Source organism: Neovison vison, chromosome 11, assembly GCF_020171115.1.
Source record: "Neovison vison isolate M4711 chromosome 11, ASM_NN_V1, whole genome shotgun sequence".
NCBI lineage: Eukaryota > Metazoa > Chordata > Mammalia > Carnivora > Mustelidae > Neogale > Neogale vison.
The window spans coordinates 60,625,904-60,647,304 of record NC_058101.1 but is presented as its reverse complement, the minus strand read 5'-3'; the positions used below and the strand labels follow the sequence as shown (position 1 = coordinate 60,647,304).

At 38.5% G+C, this 21,401-nt stretch overlaps 1 pseudogene; it reads left to right on the top strand.

The window, feature by feature from the left end:
• The window catches only part of LOC122890228, a 74,911-nt pseudogene extending 54,397 nt beyond the window's left edge, over positions 1 to 20,514 (top strand).
• The last annotated feature ends 887 nt before the right edge of the window (positions 20,515 to 21,401 follow it).

The window sequence follows — 21,401 nt, the reverse complement described above, 5'->3', positions numbered from 1 at the left end:
CACTGGGACTTTGAGGAGCTATCTTTTTTTTTTTTTTTTAAAGATTTTTATTTATTTTACAGAGATACAAGTAGGCAGAGAAGCAGGCAGAGAGAGAGGAAGGGTAGCAGGCTCCCTGCTGAGTGGAAAGCCCAACATGGGGCTCAATCCCGGGACCCTGAGACCATGACCCGAGCAGAAGGCAGAGGCTTTAACCCACTGAGCCACCCAGGCACCCCTGATGAACTATCTTAAAGAAAAAAACAAATAGAAAAAAATAAGAAACCTTAAATAATTTTAAAAAAAGCAGTAGATAAAACTAGAAGAGGCATCTTTTTGAGTGTTCCATTCCTAAACTAAGGCCCTCTCTGCCCCTTGTCTGAAGTCAGGCCAAAGTCTTCATATATGCTGTTCTCACTATTCAGTGCAACAACTCCAAAGCGAAGTGGAACTGTCATCAATAATATTATAATTATATATTATTTTTATATTATAAAATAATAATAAAAATATAATTATATTTAATTTGATGTGTGTGTATTTCATTATCACGCTTAATGACAATAAGAATAAACTTGTGAAATATAATAGCCTCCCAATTGTTAATCAAGTGATTGTTCTTCCAGCAACTCAACTTTTGATTTGGGGCAAACAATATGCCTCTTTACTCCTCGATTTTCTTACCTGTAAAACAATGTCAGCTGGCACACACGATATCTAGTTTGTCACCTAGTTTTCAAATGGATTTTATAATACGATTTGCAAAGTGAAGGCATATAAATGCACTCTTCAGTAACCAGTGTGCAATTGATATCCATTCAGTAGACAGTGACAAAAATTCGATTCATCTGGATTGATACAAGAATGGAGTTTTATTAGCTTGCATCACTGAGGAGGATGTGGAAGACCTCACCTCAGGCATAGGTGGGTGCATAGATTCTAAGGGCTGTTGTGTTTTCTTTCTGTTTCCTCATAGTTCTACCCTTTTCTCCATGCTGAGCTCTTGCTCACCAGTTGCAGCTTAATACTCTCCACATGATAAAGAAGGAGGAAGAATTCTGCCCAGCTTCACATCTTCCTGATATCCAACATTAGAAGCTTTTGGAACTGTTAAAACAGTCCCAGGGAAGACTTGAATTGACCTGAATTGGGACATGTGAGAGCCCATCAAACAATTTCTTGGGCAGTGTGGACAATGTTTTATGATAGTCTAGACCAGAATCCATCCACTCTGAAACTATCAGTGTCTACCTGTACAGGGTTGTAGGGGTTAGGTAGGAAACTAGTATGAAGCCAGAAAAAGCAATAATTAACAGTTTAACATAGATTTATTCCCAGATACTTCAAGTAAGTCAGCCATTTTGCGTAGTCCAATATAAGTCAATTTACGTTGCTTACAGATAAGAAATCCAATACAGTCATTTGCAAATATCTTCTCCCATTCCGTGGGTTGCCTCTTTGTTTTTTTGACTGTTTCCTTTGCTGTGCAGAAGCTTTTGATCTTGATGAAGCCCCAAAAGTTTATTTTCGCTTTTGTTTCCTTTGCCTTTGGAGACATATCTTGAAAGGAGTTGCTGTGGCTGATATCGAAGAGATTACTGCCTATGTTCTCCTCTAGGAGTATGATGGATTCCTGTCTGACATTGAGGTCTTTTATCCATTTTGAGTTTATCTTTGTGTACGGTGTTAGAGAATGGTCGAGTTTCATTCTTCTACATATAGCTGTCCAGTTTTCCCAGCACCATTTATCGAAGAGACTGTCTTTTTTCCACGGTATATTTTTTCCTGTTTTGTCGAAGATTAATTGACCATAGAGTTGAGGGCCCAAAGGTTGATATCCAGGATCTATAATGAACTCCTCAAACTCAACACACACGAAACAGGCAAACATAGCAAAAAATGGGCAGAAGATATGAACAGACACTTCTCCAATCAAGACATACAAATGGCTATCAGACACATGAAAAATTGTTCATTATCACTAGCCATCAGGGAGATTCAAATTAAAACCACATTGAGATATCACCTTACACCAGTTAGAATGGCCAAAATTAACAAAACAGGAAACAACATGTGTTGGAGAAGATGTGGAGAAAGGGGAACCCTCTTACACTGTTGGTGGGAATGCAAGTTGGTGCAGCCACTTTGGAAAACAGTGTGGAGATTCCTCAAGAAATTAAATAGAACTTCCCTATGACCCTGCAATTGCATTCCTGGGTATTTACCCCAAAGATACAGATGTAGTGAAAAGAAGGGCCATCTGTACCCCAATGTTTATAGCAGCAATGACCACGGTCGCCAAACTGTGGAAAGAACCAAGATGCCCTTCAAAGGACGAATGGATAAGGAAGATGTGGTTCATATACACTATGGAGTATTATGCCTCCATCAGAAAGGATGAATACCCAACTTTTGTAGCAACATGGACGAGACTGGAAGAGATTATGCTGAGTGAAATAAGTCAAGCAGAGAGAATCAATTATCATATGGTTTCACTCATTTGTGGAGCATAACAAATAGCATGGAGGACAAGGGGATTTAGAGAGGAGAAGGGAGTTGGGGTAAATTGGAAGGGGAGGTGAATCATGAGAGACTATGGACTCTGAAAAACAATCTGAGGCATTTGAAGTGGCGGTGGGGTGGGAGGTTGGGGTACCAGGTGGTGGGTATTATAGAGGGCGTGGATTGCATGGAGCACTGGGTGTGGTGAAAAAATAATGAATACTGTTTTTCTGAAAATAAATAAATAAATTTAATAAATAAAATAAAATAAAATAAAAAGTCAACTTCATTAAAAAAAAAAAAAAAAGAAAGAAAGAAATCTAATACAGTGTCTTAAAGACATCTCCCATTCATTCACATGAATCTCTGATTTAAACTTTTCAAATTATTTCCAACTTCCTTTTGGGTCATACTTTTTCATCTTTGCTTGTCTTTAACTTCCTCTTCTTCCTAAAACTCTAGTATATCTATCCGGCAACCTTCTTCACCCACATTTCCAAACTCCCACCACAAAAAAATGTTAAAACAAATAAAAACTAAAGGAAGCAAAATATAATAATTACCACATTTCTGTGGTTACATTGTTTCCCCAAATCAATAAATAGGGAATTCTCTGGTTTTGTTTCCCTCAGTTCTGGAAAAGGAGATTCTCTTTAAATCTCCCACAACACCCTAGGATTCTCTCTATATTACACTTACCACACCATATTGTACATTTTCTTCCCTGACCCTACTAGATTTTTGCATAAATGACATTTTTATTGAAAATGCAGAAATCAAACTTGAAGTATTTTAATAAAAAAGGAAATCAGGGTGTCTGGGTGGCTCAGTCAGTTGAACATCCAACTCTTGGTTTCTGTTCAGATCATGATCTCAGGGTTATAAGATCAAGCCCCACATCTGGGGAGCCTGCTAGAGATTCTGTCTCTCCTCCTTCTGCTCCTCTCCCTGCTCATGCACACTCTTGTACTCTCTCTCTTTCAAAATAAATAATCTTAAAAAAAATAAAAATAAAAACAGGAAATCATATTCAAAAGATCCAAGGAATCCCATAACTTCAAAGATCTATGTATCTCTTGTCCTTGGTAACTTTTCCAGTCTGCTTCATGCTCACTTCTTCCAGACATGTTAAAATGTATGACGGTTCTTAATGCCCAAAATATATGTTGGAGCTATCGTTACTGAAAGGGGCTTGTCTCTCTGTCCTTGGTTCCACTTTCAAAATTCCTTAGAGATTGGGTCAGATGATCAAAAATCCACTCCTGTGCCAACAAGTATAGCCGGGGGGCTTGGAATATATAGAAAAGATGGCTGTTGGGGGATTTATACAATGTATTTAAAATAGTAGCTGACAAATAATATTCAGCTTATAAATGAATTCTAAAGGGACATATTGGGATACCAGGGTCGCTTAGTCAGTTGAATGTCCAACCATGGTTTTGGCTCAGATCATGATCTCACAGTTGTGGGATCAAGCCCCATGTTAGGTTTCATGCACAGCAGGGAGTCTGCTGGAAAGCATCTCTCTCCCTCTCTTTCTGTCCCTCCCCTAGCTTGCTCATGCTCTCTCTCTCTGAAATAAATAAATGAATCTTTTTAAAAAATTTATATTGAGGGGAAGTTATAACACTGATACTACCTAGAGCTTTAATAGTGAGAAAAGCTTCCCATTTCAGACTCATCTAACAGTTCTCAGCTGTGGGAGTGGCTCCTCTCTCCTCTGGAGAATCCTTAGGAACAACTGACTTTTCCAGACATCAGCTCCTTGTACTTTTCATCTGTATATAAAAGTGTTTTTATTGTGGATATGTGGACAAAAGGCCCAATTTCAGATTAATCACACAAAGCTTTCTTATGTGTAAAGAGCTTAATTATTAAACATTTTTCCTAAGCAGTATTTTTTTCTGATTTTTTTTTCTGATTTTTTTCTTCACAGCCAAAAAAAAAAAGGTTTAAGAAATTAAAGGCCAACTTGGATATAGAAACATAGCTATAACTACAGGCCAAAAAACTGATCCTTTTCATACTATTCATAGTGGGTTATTAATAATAAGCACTTGCAACATGTTCATCTAAATTACCTTGGCCATAAAATTAAAATATACCAATTACTTTCCATTAACATTAAGATACCATGAATAAAAGACCAAGTTTATAATAATGAGAAAAAGTCCCAAATTTTGCCCTGCATACAACTTGTTATATTTTATTTTTCCTTTTGTAAAGCCCCTATGCCTCCCTTTCTCATTCATACAAATAAGGGTTTAATACTTTCCCAATGTAAGTCAAAGGAATAATGAATAATGTAATAACAACATACAGTTTCTTCTGTTTTAATATGTATATAAACACAGTGCCAGGCACCTCATTTGTTTGTTTTTCATGCTCAAGCAATGGTGGTTCCAAAATTTCTTTATAGGAGGAGCAGAGATGAGGAATATCATTGGATCAAGATTTAGGGGACTTGTCTTGAAGCTCTATTTACATATCAAGCACATTGTTATAACTTAGAGCATGACTTACACATAAAACAAATAGCAAAGTATTTTAATCATTTCTTTGTGAGCTCTGCTCATAATTAATACATTTTTTTTCCTCCCATCAACACATAAATACACTAGGGGAATTTTCTGGATGGGCTAACGGAGATTTGAGGGTCACGGTTAAAGCCCCTAAACCTTACTTAGGACCATGATGAACCCTGTATACCCCTATAGTTACTGTTCCAAATTTCTGGGATTCATTCCAACAAAATTTCTGGAAAGAGTTGCTACATTTCTGATCCTCATTTCTTTCTTATTCCAGAACAATGATGCCTTTTCCAACTAAAGCATCTTGTTACCTTATCAGTTTCATTAAACAGATGACCTTTAAACTAGACCTTGAAGCACATGTCAATTTTATGTTGGAAAAGAATGGAGAGGACCAAGCAGAGAGTGTTATTGATAAGTGTAATACATAGAATCCTGATGTCTCTGACAAGGATTGTGAACAAGGTGGATTGGGGTGTGGTATACTAATTTGCTAACTCTGTGTATATTTATATACATTCATATAGATTCCATGATTAGATACTGGAAAAGGATTATACATTGTTCTGCTCTCATAATGTTCAGAGAAGATAGTGTCCCCTGGGGTACATATGTCATAGACATTGAGAGGGAGACATTAATTATTGTGAAGAGTCTTCAATGACAAAGGAATTTGGGCTTGATCTTGCCATTACTACTAATAATATATTTTTTAAAGATTTTATTATTTGTGTGACAGAGAGACACACAGCAAGAGAGGGAACACAAGCAAGGGGAGTCAGAGAAGGAGAAGGAGGCTTCCTTCCAACGTGGGGCTCAGTCCCAGGATCCTGGGATCATGACCTGAGCTGAAGGTAGACGCTTAACAACTGAGCCACCCAGGCACCCCCACTGGTAATAACTTGTTTTATAATAATCACAAGCTAAGCACTATTTTAAGAACTTTACATTTATTAGGTGAGGATACATTTATTATATCCATTTTACTGATGAGGAAACTGAGGCACAGTGTAATTTCTTAAATTGTCTAAGGAATCAGAGTCAAGGTCAGAGCCAAGATTTGAGCCCAGATGGCCTGGCTTTAAAATCTATAGTCTCACTTTTTGCAATTATAAATATGAGGCTAAAGTCATTCCTCATATATATGAAAAAAATGGCTTAAAAACATTAGGAGACTCAGTGGAAATAATGTGTATCAAAGCCTACATCATAGTCCAGAAGATGGCTGATTCAATGCTCCTTCTGCTACACATAAAGGTTGCATCAGTTTTGGGATGCACAAAAAGGCTTGGAGGATCCACTTGGCTGAATTAAAGGAAATACGTTTACACTGCAAGAGAAGACAACTCCAATTTTCTTGTATTGGTCAGACCAGCAGACTGTGTCTATTTTGTTTGGCTTGCTTTCAAAATACACCAGGCAGGGGCTGCAGTTAATGTTTTCAAAAGTAGAAATAGTTTGCTCCGTTCCTCCACGTGAGTTTGAACTTGGGCAGAAAGGCATTGATTGATGAGGATGGCTCCGGTATTCCCGTGGTTTTTTACTAAGCATGGTGTATGAGATTGATCAGACATGAAGATGTCTTTCCATGAACTGTCTCACTGGAGCTGGTTTTACCTCCTCCAGAACTTGATCTACGGTAAAATGTACACAGGGATAGGGAATGACAATGACAAGGACTCACTAAAAGGCAGCTTGAGGTGATGTCACACATAGAAATTAGATCAATTCAGTCCCATTCCCAAAATTGTTTTAATTGAGCCTGACACAGAGAAACAACTGATGCTGACTCAGAGTTTTTTCCAGATGGAAAGAGCTTTCTGCATTATCACATGCCACACAGTTCCAGCCTTATGCCATCCTAGTCTCTTTCCCTACTGCCCATTCAGAAGGGTGTGCCCATTCCAGATAACCAGACTCCACTCATTTTAGGCCCTTTCCCTTCCCTTCCAGATCCTTAAATTCCCCAAACCCTGGTGCAGAAGAAATAATGCTCAAAAATAAATTAGTTACTATTTAGATGGGAACAAAATACCACCTTTACTAATGACAAATCATAGTTTGGAAACTATATTTCCTGTGTCTGGGCAGTAAACTGCCTGGCATTGGCTCCTTTTTCTATCTTATTTCCGTCTACTGGTATCACTAGACCCTTATATACCCTGCTCCTGGGAAAGAGAACTTTACAAGGCATGACACAAAGGAACAGAAAAGAATTTGGACTCTTCCAAAAGCGGGGGGACGGGAGTCATACCAAGTATGTAGAATTCATTATATCCTGAATTACTCTAAGATTAATCACGAACCTCCCCATGATGTAGTGTGGGTAATGGAACAGAGAGAAGCTAGGAGCATTTCACTAATGGATCTCACTCCACAAGGAAGGACTCATGAGAACAGGAAAGTATTACTTTCCCACCTTCCTCCATCCTTTTTCCTCTTAGCTTTGTATTTTTCCTGCCCTGTGGGGAGGGGAGCATAACTTTAACCAACCAGTTCTCCTCTCCTTCATACTGAGAAGGCCTATTGAAGTACCCTTCAGGAGTATCTGTGAACAGCACTGATTTACCCATCATCCCAACCCTCAAAGAACCTAACATGGGTCAGAAGATCACATTGGTTAAATCAGCTCCAAGACTAAAAATACAATCCTTGGTTGATTGCCCATTCCATATTTTTTCCCAACAACATTGCCCAACAGAGCCTGTTATGTAATGTGCTTTGAGCTTGATTAAAACATAATTATAATCCAATAATAAAATGTCAATAAAGAGATGGCCCAAATTTGAATATAAACACACTGCTACTATAACATTACTGAGGAAATATTAAAATAGGGAGGTTAAATTATTTTACAAGTTAAAGTCAAAATATATCAAATTTCCACAGAATTAAGGTCCCAAATCAATTTTCCTTATGCTTGTGAGTTACAAAACTTACAAAGCTTAAAAAGCACTCCCCAATTTTGTTTTTTATCCATTCTATCTCAATGGGCAGGATTCTTAACATGTTGGTAGAGACAGTGCTCTTTCAGCATTTGGAGGTTGGGTCTTTTCTCATTGGAAGGTATGTATTTCCTCCTCTGTGACCTCGGAATTGTATTTATTCAACAATGAGTCTCTGATGTTTCTCACTATTTTAAAGATTCCCAAGAGTTATTATGAAAAATGAGTTTTATCACAGCGCTGGCATCATCTCCCCAGAACTGAAAAAACAAAACAATTCCTGCTCCTGAAAGACTTATCCCAGACAAAATTATTTCCAAGGTAGTCCTTTGTGTTGCCAAAGACCATGGCAGAGACTTATTACTACAATGCAGGAAAATGGCTATTTTGGTGGGTGCCTTGCTGGGAGACCAGGCAGTTTATGCCAGTTCTTCTGACAGCTAAGCCTTGGAATTTAAGATCAGCTGGGAAGCACTCAGCAAGAGGTTAATTTTGGTGCTATTTACTGTATCAATAAAATCTACTTGTGGATACTACCTGGAAATTCAGAATGGTATTCCCCTTGCTTTCTTATGTTTGCCTTGAGCCTCATGATTCAGGCAAGAGTGCTTAATTGAATGTGGGCTCTGCAAAGTAATGTGGAATCCACCACACCCTCCCTGGAAGTGTTTTTAGCACTGCAATACTAAGGGTCTTTCTCCATTTATCTCTGGAATTGTTAAGACCTAGAGAATTTTACTTTTTGCAGAGTTCTCCTCTCTTTTAGGTAATTAAGCAGTACAGAACCAGCTTGACACCAGATAGTGTTAATAACTAGAGAGGTGTCTTCATGCTTGACATCATGGATAAGCCAGTGCTGGCTCTAGCCCTATCATTCCTCTCCTTGGTGGTGAATTCTCATTGAAGTTGGGGGCAACCAATCTAGCTTCCTACCTAGGGCTGGTGCAATAATTAAAAGCAAGAACTTCCCTTGTGCTCTCTAATGTATTCAAAATTCACTCCCCTTCAGATCAATCACAACATACAACCTTCAGCCACTGATGCCTAAAAGTTCTGTAGTGACAAACTGTTGTTTCCAACCAAGTTCTTGGCTCAGCTCTCCTTTTTTCTTTTTAATTTTTTTTTACCATATCTTCTGAGGGAAGCCCCTATTCGCCATGGATCCCGCTCTTCACACACAAACTAAATGCAGGGAAGATAAAGTGCTGGAACTTGTATCCTGAGACAATATGCAAATTTGTGGGGGTTTTGGAAGATCCCTGAACATTTTTTTGGGTCATCCTTTTGGAAAAACTGTCACAGAACTCTAATCACTGCTGCCATAGGTTGTAGTAACCTACTAAGGCCAAAATACTGCAAATGTTCAAAGGCTCAAAGTCCCTGGTCCAAGCCACACATTCATAAAACCAGCTCTACAACTGAAAAATCATGTGTTGTGCAAGGCAGGTTACAAATCACTAAGATTTAAAAAAAAAAAAAATGAAGAAGAAGGAGGAGGAGGAGGAGGTGGAGGAGGAGGAGGAGAAGAAGAAGAAAGTCAGTAGGGTCTATGCTTAGGAATTCACACCAAAGCCTATAGCCATCTGTTCAAGTCATGTCAAAAGCCCAAATCATTCCACACATAATTTGTTCTAAAAAATTTTACACCTTGCACATTTCTTAAGGTCCATAGCTCACATATCAGACTTAACTTGAAAAGAGATAAATAAACAAGATTCCTCTTTGCTATGACCTGGGTCATGGACTAACTGAGAAATGAAAACAAATAAGAGCCAACATATTCTCTTTTTTAATAATAAAAAATAGGTTGGGGACAAGGTTTGCAGCTGTGGACAACTGGATTTATTAAGGCTAGACTCTGAAGTAGTTGCATTTACTGACTCAACCACAGATCACTCTACATGGAAGCAGACCCTGTAACTGTTACAGCATGGAGGAACAAGGAGGAATGTTTGAGATAGCTCCTTCTCAAGACTATGAGAAGGGGGCGGGGGGCAGTGCCTGGGTAGCTCAGTCAGTTAAGCATCTGCCTTTGGTTTAGGTCATGTTCCCTGGGTTCCGGGATTGGGTCATGATCCTGGGGTCCTGGGATTGAGCCCTACATTGGGCTTGCTGCTCAGCAGAGAAGCAGGTGAGGGAGAAGCAGGACCCTGGGATCATGACCTGAGCCAAAGGTAGACGCCTAAAAACTGAACCCCCCAGGTGCCCTTTTAATCTTTGTCTTGGTGACAACTATAGGCATTATATATATATATATATATATATATATATATATACACATCAATAAGTGCCTTAATGGGAGTAACATTTTCTATTTATTTAATTCTAATTTTATCCTACATATTAATGTATAATATTATAATTTTAAACAAAGCTTTGCAAGTTGTGATTATTAACCTTCTTTAAAAAAAAAAAAAAAGAAAAACTGCCTCAGAGAAAATAAGGCACTTGAGTTCATCCAGCTGGTAGGCCCTGCAGAGCTGCAGCACATTTTCCTTCCACCTGACAGTGTTGCCTTCACATGTCTATAGACTGTTAGGAGAGGAATTACAGGGTACTAGTCCACCAGTTGTTTTATAGAAGGGAACTTGAAGCCAGTTATATGAAGATCACACATGTGCTTAACATGTAACATTCAACTTACAAACTATATAACACAGCAACTTTATACTGAATACATGGAAATATAGAAAGCCAGACCATCTGTGATCCCTCGTTGCAACTACCAGATCTTAGCAGACAATGCCTTAAGCAAAGTTCTTATTTAGCATTATTCATCAAAGTTGTCACTAAACTTACTGTGATAACCATTTCACAATATATGTAAGCCAAATCATTATGAAGTATACCTTAGATTTATATATAAATCTCATAATTGTTCTATGTAAATTACATCTCAAAACTGGGGCAATTATATATATATATATATATATATATATATTTTTTTTTTTTTAAGTTTTCATGTGTCCACTTATATATCACAACCTTGATCTCCTGATTAAGTATCGGCAGTCTATACTGGGTCCACCAGGGAATGGGCTAAAGGGCTCAGAATCAGTTTAGCCTTAGCACCATGAAAATACATTACATTTATGAATTTACCAGGACAGGTAAGCCAATAGATACACTTCCATGACAAATTGGTTACACACAGGAAAACATTCATTCTGTTTGATTAGAGACTATGCGGAAAGGAAGCCTGGAAGGGAAATCTTCATCTCAGTTGGGTTTACAAGATTTAGGTCCTTTCCAGGTGAGAGAATGAAATGAGCTAGAGATTCTAGGATTAAGAAACACACTATATAAAGGCAAAACATATGGTGTCTTTGAGGAAGCACTGATTATTTTTTGTTGGAGAATAAAGCATGAGGGGGAAGTGGATGGTTATGAAGTATAGAGGTGAGGAGATGTCAACTTATTACACACATTGAAGAGGTAATTAGAACTCTTGTAGGTTGTAAGCAGGAAAAATTCTTGATAGTACACACTTCCCCATTTGTTGTTTTTGTCTACAATATTTATGACAATATAAATTTTAATACCTTAAGCAAACTTAAAATTAAAATAAAGATAAATAATATTTTACTAAGTACTTACTAAGTACTGTGCCCTGGACTTTCCATGCACTCTCTCTTACTTGCTAAAGCAAGACAACAAGGGAGAGCCTAGTGTCATCCACATAATATGGAGGAGTTACCTATATCCCAGAGAAGTTGAGGACCTCCTCTGAGCCTGCATAGCTAATAAGTGGTAGGGTTAAGCTTCAAACTGCAGGCCTCCCTCTCCAAAACCCAGGACTCTACCACTGCACTTCACCTTCATTTGTAAATTCTGGTTTCCCTTACCATGTCTGAAAGCAAGAAGTTTTACACCAAGGGAGAAGGAGAAGAAAGACATTGTAATTGGAGGGGTCAGCTAGGCAAGAAGCAGGTGCAAACTTGAGGGTGGGCTGTGTCCCATGTGAAAGGTCTTTAAAGGAAGCAGGTGGTCTAGGTCACAGATGTCCCTGAAGCAGAACCAAAGTATCGAACAGAAGAAACACTGATCAGGCACCAAATTCCAGGTACAAGTGAGAATCCATTCGAAGCCAATTCTGGTGGGGGGTGAGACCTGAGACACCAACAGAGAAAGATGCTGGATAGGAAGGTAAGAACAAAGGTCTAGTGCAAGAAGCAGACTGCTCAAGGCTCAGGAGAGGGTGAGATCAAACATGTGCAAAAAAAGACCTGGGTGTCAAATAGGTCAGGGGAGTATATAGTGTGTGGCTAGCATGGGAATTTAAACTAGTACTGTAATCTTATGCTGGTTACCTTCCACTTTTTCAGATTCTTGATCTGTAAAATGGGGTTAATGAGGGGATTTACATAATTGTTCTGAGGATTTCATAAGTTAATATAGGTAAGGCACTTATTGTAGTCACTGGAACATCCTCTAATGCTGGCTATCATTATTCTCAGAATGGTATTAACATAAGAAAACTGAGGCACAGAGTGCTTGTGTGACTTTTTCAAGATTAAACAGCTAATCAATAGGAGGTAGGATTTGAACCAAGGAATTATGGCTTTGTAACCCAAGCACTTAATCACTAGTTAGTGCTTCTTTTTGCAATGTGATATGACTTATCTTCTTTTTTGATATGATAAAATCTTGCTTTACAAAATATAACAGCCTCATTTGTGCTATCAAATAATATTAGTCAATGGCTGAGTTCTATTTTTATTCAGTCGTCCATGCCATAGTTTTGAAAACATTTCTTGTTTTAACTAATGACTATGTTTCTATATATTGTATATGTCTATATAAATATATATAGGATATATGCAATATATAGTATAGTATGTATACCAATTATATTATACCATATTATATTAATTATATTATATTATGTATTTTTAAAGATTTTATTTATTTATTTGACAGACAGAGATCACAAGTAGGCAGAGTGTCAGGCAGAGAAAGAGGAAGGGAAGCAGCCTCCCTGCTGAGCAGAAAGCCCGATGCGGGGCTCGATCCCAGAACCCTGAGATCATGACCTGAGCCAAAGGCAGAGGCTTTAACCCTCTGAGCCACCCAGGTGTCCCTATATTATATTATTATATATTTACTATAGATTTTATCTGCCTATCTATCTAGATAGTTCCTATATATATAAATAATATATATATATGGCTATCATATTTTATAAAGCAAGATTTGATCATATCAAGAAAGAATTTAAGTCATATCACATTGAAAAAAGAAGCACTAACTAGTGATTAAGTGCATGGGTTACAAAGCCATAATTCCTTGGTTCAAATCCTACCTCCACTATAGATTAGCTGTTTAATCTTGAATATATATATTTCTTGAATATATATATATATATATATATAAAGATAGATGATAGATAGATAGCTACCATGTATATACAGTTTATATAGTAAAATGTTTCACCCACCTGGTTGAAGATTGCTTTTGAAATGCCATCTATTGTTGGTGATAAGTTATATTAACTTTGTTACAAATTTGAAATCATGGGAAAGAAACATAGGCCAATGCAGCTGTTCACTTCCTGAAGGTACTTGTCTCCATCTGCTGTGATCCATTCTAGCACCCCCAGAAGCTCTGCCAATAAATTAATGTCCTTTTGTAAAGGTGGCTTTATTCCTGGGTTCTGCCATGTGACTTCCCTCCTTACAGATGAGGATAGTAATGAGTCACAAAGCGGAGAATGATGAAATTCAGCTTTGCCAGTGTGTCACTTTCAACAGTGTAGGGCACTTTCTTCTCTTGCTAGAAAGTCAGCGGTTCCTCTTAACCAGTCCCTTGTTACCCTTTCATACCTGACTCTTGCTTAGAGGTCCAGATTCACCCGACGCTCCTGCTCCCATTCTGTCCCCCAGTCAGACACAGAGAGATTTTTGAAAGTCCCATGCCCTATCTCTTATGCCAAATTTTACGTGTATTATTCTCTCTACTAAGAACACTTTGCCCTGCTACTGTGCCTGCCTCGATAATCTCATATTGTTAGGGAACACTTCACAGACACTTTCTCTCTGTGTTGGTTTACCAGGACTGCTCTAACAAAGTACCATGGACTGAGCAGCTCAAATAATAGAATTTATTGTCTCATCATCCTGGAGGCTTGAAGCCCAAAACCAAGGGGCTAGCGGAGCTGGCCTCATCTGAAGACTCTCTCCTTGGCTTGTAGATGGCCCATTCTCTGCCTTCACACCGTCTTTTCTTTGTGTGTGTCTGTGTTTAAACACCCTCTTCTATAGGGACACCCGTCACATTGGATGAGGGCTCCACCCTAATGACCTCATCTTAACTTATATTTCCTCTTTAAACAGCCCAGCCTCAAATAGAGTCACATTCTGAAGTACAGGCAGGGCGTGAGGATTTCAACAACTGGATTTGGAGGGGGAACAGTTCAGCCCATAACACATACCAATCCCAGTAAGGTCCGTTCTGCTATGATTCCCGGCAAGCCATATGTGTCTGCGGCAGAGCTCCGCTCATCTGTGATGTGATTCTATGTTCACTTGTCATCTAAAGACCGTGATCTCTCAAATCCTGGCCTGGCCCTCCTGTCTTCTCTCTTCAATTATGAAACACGCTTCCTGACAGTGTAGGTGGGAAATAAATATATTTTAAACTGGTGAGTAATTCGGGAGAAATAAGTTAATTTAAATATAAAAATATTATCTATCTTCCATGTACTACTTAACCACCATTATTTAATTAGGATATCTGATGTCTATCTGCTGTTCTAAACCTGGAAAATCGTTTTTTGTTTTTTTTTTTTTTTTCCCCACCAACTTTCAAGATGACACTCAACTTGTACTCTTCCTTAAGTACCACTTTGCCCTTTCTTTTATATTTCTGGATATTTCAAAGAAGCTCCTGTATTGTGCGATTAGCAACAGCAGTTATATGGCTCTGAGCAGGGTGCCTGTGACTGATTTTCCATGTGAGCCATGATTTACTCTGAAATTTCAAAGATGGGGGAGTGTGGGCTGCAGGTAGGCAAACTAGAAAAGGAATCCATATCTAGTTTATGGAAATCACGGTTTGGTCACTGATTCAATACAGCTTTAGGAAAAGGGGCCATCAAGTTACAGGATTTCTAAACCTCTGTATTGAACGAACTATTTAACCGATTTCATTAATCACGGGGGACCTTCTGAAAAGTTAGAAGGAACTGAGAAACAAACACCGGAAGAGTGGGATGGGAGGTCTGGGGTGAGAGTGGGGGTGGGCAAGGAGAAACTGGCGGATGCGTGATGAATGAGGTCGTCTCTCCAGCTGTAAATCTCCAGCGCCTCCACTGCCGCCCGGACGCACAGGTGTTTAATGAGCTGCGGAGGGATCAATAGCCTATGACAGACAACTTTGAAAAATTCCCCTTGACTCACTCAAGTGTTTTAATTCCTCATTAGTTCTGATGATGTAAACCCTTTGTGATTAGCTTGGTTGTTAAATATCCACTTACGAGTGTTGACAAAGTGTAGGAAACTTCACCCTCTTGGACCTTTGTCCTCTGCACGGAGTTTGCGTGTCATCGGCCCTGAGAAACTAGGAGGGATTGCCTTTCCAGCTTCCCCACTGGTGTGTTCGTGTATTTAACCTATTCCAGACCCAAAGAGGGCAACTCCCTCTCCCAAACACTATGTTAGACACACACACACACACACACACACACGAAACATTTATTCATCTATTATAAATATATTGTGTGACTAGGTTGTGTCCTATTTTTTTTTTCAGTACACAAAGATGAAAAATTAAGATCTGAATAAGTCCATACATGAGAAGCATATGTTTGATCAAACATGTGAAACCGGTTCATTGTCTAAGCTGGGCTTGCAAAGGCACACAAAAAACTAGCTTTATTCTTTCTTCCACAATTCCTTCACCCCCTCTCTGGGACAACGCTTTCTCGATTTCTGTTCAAAAGTTTAGGAAGATGCCACAGCTTTGCTAAATGCTCTTAGATGATATCCTATCTTTCCGCCATTTTTGGCATTCAAAATCCAGTCTGGTTTAATAATCAAATAACTCTGGTTTAAGCTAATGTAATGATAAACATTCAGAAATCTTAGCCAGTTGAAAATATTGGATCCGATTCAGCCTTGGATGTTTTAGCTGGCAGTGGGTCAAAATTGGCTTCTCCTCTCTTTCTGTCCCACCTCATCCCATTCAGCTGCTGTTCCTGATCATTTCAGAGGGAGAGGTAATTTGCAATAAATGACTGGCAGGAGTGTCCACTAGCATCACTGCCCTTAAGGCATCAAATGTTCTTTTGATGGCTCCTTTGCTTATCGAGTACTTCTGTGGGCTCTCAGAGAACCTCCGCCTGGGACCTCAAGTGCAGTTTCCTAGATCTTGGCAATACTTCTTTTCTAATGAGCTCTTTATTCCAACAGCACATGAAGGAAGCATATCTTGATTGCAGTTTTCTTTTTTACTCTGATGGCAGAAAGGGACAGCTCCTAAGCTTCCTCTCACATTTAGACTTTTTTTTTTTTTTTTAAAGATTTTATTTATTTATTTGTCAGAGACAGAGGGGAGAGAGCGAGTACAGGCAGACAGAGAGGCAGGCAAAGGCAGAGGAAGAAGCAGGCTCTCTGCTGAGCAAGGAGCCCGATGCGGGACTCGATCCCAGGACTCTGGGATCATGACCTGAGCCGAAGGCAGCTGCTTAACCAACTGAGCCACCCAGGCGTCCCAACATTTAGACTTTTCTTAGCCTGAACCAGAGGGAAACCTATGTTCAGCTAACTCCAGAAAACCTGTGTCACACTCTCTGGGAGTTTTCATCGTAACTATCAATTTCCTTGTTTGAAATCATTAATGGACATAGAAAATACCAATGATGTTCCTGAGAACATTCCTCTCTTTGAGATAATTTTTAACTCAAGCACGTCCGTGATAGCGCAGATCTTCTGTTTTGAGTAGGTGCTGATGATAACTGATTGTTCTGTTTACAAGTAGTATATCCAATGATTCAAATAATTTTCTATAGATTAGATTCTGGCTTCTCACATTTTAGACATTATTTCTCTCCCACTATCCACATGCATCTGGTGCATGTTTATGTCACTGTGAGACCCCTGGTGCTTTACTTGTGAGTCATAATGCCCACCAGACTTATTCTTGAAAGACCTTCCTATATTGGGTAACTAACAATAACTAACGTAGTAAATGACTCTGAATTTAATAGATATAATCTCCTAAGATCAAATAGAATGAATTCTTACTTTATCTTCCCCGCTGTCCCATTCCAAAATACCTGTAATACACAGGTACAATCCAACACGAGGACAGTTAGAGGACAAGAAATAGTAGTTTGAATATCTCACTTTTGCAAATTTACAAAAATATAAGACCCTATGAACTCATTACTGGTATCCTTCTAAGAGCCATGCCAGGGAAAGATCCTGAAGCTTGAGATTCCTTAATTCAACAATTAATCTACCTCTGGACACAATAAGCAGCCACGATTGGGTATCTGAGAGCACCTCCAAGCTTAACAATTTCTGTAGTGGATGTTGTGTTGCACTGCCCAGATGTCTCCTTCAGGACCAAGACACTCAGAACCTGATGGCTCTCAGAAGAATCTCTCTCTGGGAATGGCTTTGAACTGAAGAGGATTCTATTCTAGTATCCTTCTCGCTTAGCTAATATAAACTGATCTTTCAGGTATCAGGTTAAAAACCACTAAAGCAGAAAGCCCATTTCAAAACTCTCCAGATTAGGTTATACCCTCTGGTTATTTATCAGTGGTTATTGTTTATTTACCACTATCACCACGTAAAGCTTAAAATCCCATGTGCTATCCTCCCCCATGCTTATAGTTATAAGTGTGATACCTGCTACCTACTTACTTTCCACACAGGGGAGAAAAACACCTGCATCGTTCATCACTGAATCCCCAGGAAATAGTACTATGCTCAATATGTGTTAGAAGTTTAGTAATACTAATCACATTTAGTAAATATGTGTTAAGCCAATGGAACCACAAAATTATTGCTATACTTTAATCCAGGAACTATTTATTTTATTAGTCATCCATCAGATGGAAGTCTTCATTTACTACTACCCCATACAATGTTGAGTTAAAAACACTTTCCATAATTTTTATGGCGAGCTCACTTAGAGATGATAAGATAAAAACAAGTGAACAAAATACACAAAATAAAACCCCTAATTAAAAAAAAATCTCCCGTTGTCTCTGATAGCACTCTCCAATATAAATATAATGGGTACCACAAATACAAGCTACATGTGGAATGTTAATCTTTCTGGACATTACATTAAAAAATTAAGAGAAGGAAATAACTTCAATTTTATTAATACATTTAACTTAATCTGATATATTAAAAATGTTATTTCAACATATAATCATTATAAACATTTTAAGATAATCTGCATTCTATCTTTTAATAAAGTCTTCAAAATCAATTTGTATTTTATACTTATAGCACATCTCAACTTGGACAAGTAACATTTCAAATGCTCAGTAACTGCATCCAGTACCTACCTGGTCAGATAGTACAAATCTATTAAATACTGCCAACAGGAAATTCTAGTACTTTTTATCCAAACCACAAGTATTATCTTCCTTTATACATATATTTTGTTTTATGGGTTTGTTTCCATTTCATGTAATTCTGGTTGCCTGGTACTATCTGAGCTCCAGAATTGTATTTGGTTGCTTTGAGGAAACCAAAATATTCTACTGTTTGTATTAAAGAGAACTTTCTAGATAGTATGTTATAAGCATAGGTCAAAGTCTCATTATAATTTTTTGCATGATATATATATATATATATATATATGTATATGTGCATATGTATATGTGTGTGTGTATATATATATATATATATATATATACCCATTAGGGCTCTGAAACATATATGTTATATATATGTTATATACATATATGTTTCAGAGCCCTAATGGGCCAATTAATAGATTTATTCTCAGTAGGTATCTTACAGCACAAGAGAAAAACTAGGTATTATCTATAGGATTATCTATTAGATACAGATAATCGTATTAGATACAGAAAGAAAAGAGAATCTCCTTAAAGGTCATTGAATTCTTGACTGAGAATTAGCTGACAGTCAACTAGATGGGTAAAGTTCCCAGAATAAGACTTAATCCTGTTAAAGTTCAAAAGAAAAATCACTTAGCATTTGTCAGGAATACTAATTTCTCCCTAGACAGAAGATTCTGTGAATTACACCATTCACAAAGGCTGTTTCTCATCACCAAGGATGGCGCTCTTCCTCTTCTAGGGAAATGGTGTCATGACAAATTTCTGTAAGTTGTTTCCATTCCTGATCAAGTTGGAACAATTCTTAATTTTATTTACTTATTACTTGTTTTGCAGATAGGTCTACTGAAAATTCTCACAGTGTAAACATGAAGTGTGGGTAAGAAGTAGGTGGGCGCACAGGTCTCAAATATCATGCTTAGAAATTTGCAATTGAATTGCAGCCTATGGAAATCCAAGCCCACACTCAAAGAAGTATAGCAAAGTGAATAAAATATTTTAATAAATCCAGAATGGAGATACTGAGATTGTTATCTTGTGTCAACACCCTGGATATCCCATGACTTCAAGACTTTGGGCTTATACTGAACAATGACATTTAAATAAAAATGAATCAAGAGGTCCTTGGGTGGCCCTGTTGATTAGGTGTCCGACTCTTGATTTTGTCTCAGGTCAAGACTCGGTGCCCACTTAACTGTGAAAAAGATTTTTGTCGGTGATATTAAAGAAGACCCTGAAGAACATCCTCTAAGAGATGATTTTGAACAATGTGGGAACATCGAAGTGATTGAGATCATGACTGACTGAATGAGGCAGTGGCAAAAAGAGGGGTTTTGCTTTTATAACATTTGATGACCATGATTCTGTAGACAAGATTGTTATTCAAAAATACCACACTGTGAATGGCCACAACTGTGAAGTATGGAAAGTGCTCTATAAGCAAGAGATGGCTAGTGCTTCATCCAGCCAAAGAGGTCGAAGTGGTTCTGGAAACTTTGGTGGTGGTCGTGGAGATGGTTTTGGTGGGAATGACAACTTTGGTCATGGAGGAAACTTCAGTGGTTGAGGTGGCTTTGGTGGCAGTCAAGGTGGTGGTGGATATGGTGGCAGTGGGGATGGCTATAATGGATTTGGTAATGATGGTAGTTATGGAGGAGGCAGCTCTGGTTACTCTGGAGGAAGCAGAGGCTATGGAAGTGGTGGACAGGGTTATGGAAACCAGGGCAGTGGCTGTGACAGGAGTGGCAGCTATGACAGCTATAACAACAGAGGAAGAGGAGGCAGCTATGGTGGTGGTAGTGGAAGCAACTTTGGAGGTGGCGGAAGCTATAATGATTTTGGCAATTACAACAATCAATCCTCAAATTTTGGACCCATGAAAGGAGGCAATTTTGGAGGCAGACGCTTTGGACCTTATGGTGGTGGAGGCCAATACGTCACCAAACCACGAAACCAAGGTGGCTATGGTGGTTCCAGCAGCAGCAGTAGCTACCGCAGTTGCAGAAGGTTTTAATTACGGCCAGGAAGCAAAGGTTAGCAGGAGAGGAGAGCCAGAGAAGTGATAGGGAAGCTACAGGTTACAACAGATTTGTGAACTCAGCCAAGCACAGTGGTGGCAGGGCCTAGCTGCTACAAAGAAGACATATTTGAGACAATACTCATGTGTATGGGCAAAAAACTCGAGGACTGTATTTGTGACTAATTGTATAGCAGGCTATTTTAGTTTCTGTTCTGTGGAAAGTGTAAAGCATTCCAACAAAGGGTTTTAATGTAGATTTTTTTTTTTTTTGCACCCATGCTGTTGATTGCTAAATGTAATAGTCTGATCATGATGCTGAATAAATGTGTCTTAAAACAACAACAACAACAACAACAAAACAAAACAAAACAAAAACATAAAACAAACAAAAATCCCCAAGATTTTGGTCTTTTTTTTTCTTTTTTTTTTTTTTTTTAAGATTTTATTTATTTGAAAGACAGAGATCACAAGTAGGCAGAGAGACAGGCAGAGGGAGAGGAAGGGAAGCAGGCTCCCTGCCGAGCAGAGAGCCCGATGCGGGACTCGATCCCAGGACCTTGGGATCATGACCTGAGCCGAAGGCAGAGGCCTTAACCCACTGAGCCACCCAGGCGCCCCCCCAAGATTTTGGTCTTAATTTCCTCTAGGCACTGCTTTGACAGGGTCGGGTTTCCAAGTAGAATTTAACTGAATTTGGGGATTAATGCCAACTAGGTAATAGCAAAGAGTCAATCAACAAATAACTTATAATTATTAAGTACTAGGTAGGTTCAAAGAATTCAGTCCAAACACCTACCTCACCAATGTCTTATCTTACAACATCCCTGACTCCTAGCTAGCACTTGGCTATTTATCTTTATCACAGACTCTTTCATCTATTT